Source organism: Stegastes partitus, unplaced genomic scaffold (assembly GCF_000690725.1).
Source record: "Stegastes partitus isolate 25-593 unplaced genomic scaffold, Stegastes_partitus-1.0.2 Scaffold1841, whole genome shotgun sequence".
Lineage (NCBI taxonomy): Eukaryota > Metazoa > Chordata > Actinopteri > Pomacentridae > Stegastes > Stegastes partitus.
In genome coordinates this window covers 111,427-114,623 of record NW_007579572.1, presented here as the reverse complement: position 1 = coordinate 114,623, position 3,197 = coordinate 111,427, and positions in this window count along the sequence as shown.

The window sequence follows — 3,197 nt, the reverse complement described above, 5'->3', positions numbered from 1 at the left end:
AAGCTGTTGTAAGAATGAAAGAGGAGCAAGAGGTTCCCAAGAATTTTGTCATAAATTTCCATTGAACATATTTTTCGGTGAAAATATTTTTCTATTTGCATGATGTTTAAGGGCAGCAATTTCAATCCATTCTGCTGTTTATTTTGTATATTTAGTATATGTATAATGACACATACAACCTTTATCAATATGGTGGTCAGTGTGTGTGTGTGTGTCAGGCTTTCTTCCTGTCTGTTTATCCAACCTCCATCTTGCCTGCCTGCCTGCCTGCCTGTCTGTCCGTCTGCCTGTCTGTCTTTCTATCTCTCTGTCTGGTGTCTGAAATTAACATTTTGAGTCAGTAAATGCAGTTTCAAAGGGATGGTTAGTTGCTAAAAAAAAAAAACATTACTCAGGCAGCAGTAGATAAGCCATTTGGCAGGAATGTTCTATGAAGGTCAAGGCAGATATCTTTGTGGTTTGTTCAGAACGACTGACACCACATAAGGGTCTTTCTCTGTTGTGAATGTGAATATTAACTACAGTACAGTTCCAGTCATAGATATCCAACGAACCTGCAAACTGCTGCATAATCTGCTCAGTATAGTCATATCATGCAAAAAGAGCACAGTAGATGTGTGTGGCAGTGAGTTTTGTCGGTATTTACAGATTTTCAAGTGAAAAGACAACAAAAACAAAACACTCACAGAAGTGTACAAGACCATCAGTCGTACCAGGTTTCTGTTTGAGTAACCTGCTTGGTACAGAGAAAAAACAAAAAAGCATTTTTTGTCAGTTCTTTTCCTGCACTTTGTACAGGGTGGGTGGCTTTTTGGCAGGGAAAAAACAGACAGGCAGAGAGAGAGAGAAAGAAAGAAAGAAAGAACGAAAGAACGAAAGAAAGAAAGAAAGAAAGAAAGAAAGAAAGAAAGAAAGAAAGAAAGAAAAAAGGAAAGAAAGAAAGAAAAAGAAAGAAAGAAAGAAAGCTCACTATTTTATGTTTTTCTGTTGGTGTGGATTAAATTCTGAGGGCTTGAACAACGTGCTGGTCAGTTGTTTGAACTGATCCTATAATTGCAGTGCAAAACAAATATTCATACAACACAGGCACAAAGACACTAAATCAACTGTATGAGACGGTATGTTTGTCAATTCGTCATCAAGTGAGGAACAACTGAACTGCTGTAAACAAGCAGTTTTAAAATTCCAACGGTTGACATACGGATCAACTGATAATAGTTTATCACAGAGATTGTTGAGACTAATATGTCATCTCATGCTCTTACACTTCACATAACAAAATGAAGGTGAAGACCTTACAAATTTGGAACTTAAGTTTAAAAGCAGGATTTTAAATTCTATCTTGGATTTTACAGGAAGCCAATAAAGAGAAGTTAATATGTCAAGTGTTAATTCGAGGAAACACATTCTTGAGCTGTCCAGCTGAGATGGGGCTCGACAGGTATGTTGCTGGTTTAGATGAAGTGAGTGTTGACGTGAGCTCTGAGAGATTTACAGCAGTGATAAAAAAAAATAATAAAAGCCTAAAATAAAATTTTAATAGCATGTAAAAACTAAACAGCAATGACTGCTGTCATACCAGTTATAGCCAGCTGGTCAGATAATATTATATAAAGCTAATTTATACACTTTTGTTTTCCCCATTGTGTATTCTTGCATTTTTAGAAAAATGACCTTCCGACATATTAGCTGGTTCTGTTATATCATACAAATAATAGAGCAGAATGTGAACACCAGATAAACGAGTGCTGCTAAAGATAACTGGTCTAGCTTAACACAACAGCAGCATCCTGTTGTCTTAAACTCCAGTGCAATGTTTGTGTTTGTTTGTGCTACTTTAAAATCACATATTTAAACGTATTGAATTTCTCCACTGTGAGATAAATAAAGGCATATCTTATCTTATCTTATCGTATTTAATTAAGGATAGCATTTATTACCCCATCACATTAGTTGAAAGAAAACAAAGAAAAAGTGTAGATACTGTGTTCCCTGCACCCTTTAGACTAAAACTCTGTGCAGTGTTTACAAGTGTGCAAAGTCGGTAACAATGATTAATTATCAGACATAAAATTAATTTTTTGTAACATATATTTGTTGCACAGTTTGGCTAAGAGCCTTCAAATTTTAAACTCCTTCGTTTCTCATATGCACTGTTTCGTGCTTCTCTCTATCTTTGTGCAGCAGTTACGGATTAAGGAGATGTAAATTGGTAATCAGTGAACTTCAGCTGCTTTCAGGAGGACTTGGCCTTCAGTCCACCTGTCAATATCTAAAATTACTGACTGTGTTTAATTAGCTATTTTTAATAAAGACCAGCTAAAAAAAGAGGTTTATTTTAACCTAATCTGAGGTTTTCAGTCATTCTATTGAAAGCTGAACAGTTTTATTTTATTGTCCTTTATGAAATACGTATCATTAGTGTTTTCTCACCCCAGTCTACTAGAGGCCTTAAGTTTCTGTACTCAATTACGTTAGCCTGCTGCTGGCTGTTGCATTTTAACATACAGACATGACATTTTATCTAAACTTCAGTAAGAATGCACATAAGCATGCTGTCTTTTCCAAAATGTTGAGTTACACAGACAACTCCTACACTGACAGGCAGTTACTGAATGGACTGTATGCCACAGTTGAACAATGTTGACTATAAAGAGCAACAAAAAAGGGGTTTCATGTGCTGAATTTAATGTTAGAGGTTATAAGCTGCTTTAGTTCAATCTCTCCCACTCATGCCCCTTTACCATGCATCACACTATTTGATGTCAAAATAAGGTCAGTTCTAGTTTCTGTTTGGTCCCCCATGCTGCCTCTGTCCCTGATGGTGGACTCAGTTTCATTTCTCATGAAATGCAGTGACACAGTGTAGTGCACTCATTGTTACAACTTATCAGGAAGCAGTAATAGGGGAAACAAATTACCATAGGTGAGGCAGCTGACAGATGTACTGAAGTCCCCGTCTGCTGTTTACTACCCTGATCATTTAGTGTGGGGATTCACAAAGGTAGTCTCAAAGTTAGTTGATTTTTTTCCGCTTAAATGATATACCAGAGCATGAAGCTATAGTTTCTCCACCTCTCTGCATCTATACCAGAAAAGTTGGAAAAACTTCATATAACAGTTGGATGGCTGCATGACAACAGATGAAAAATGTGGTTACAACAGTATTCTGTATTGGACATATATATGTATATATA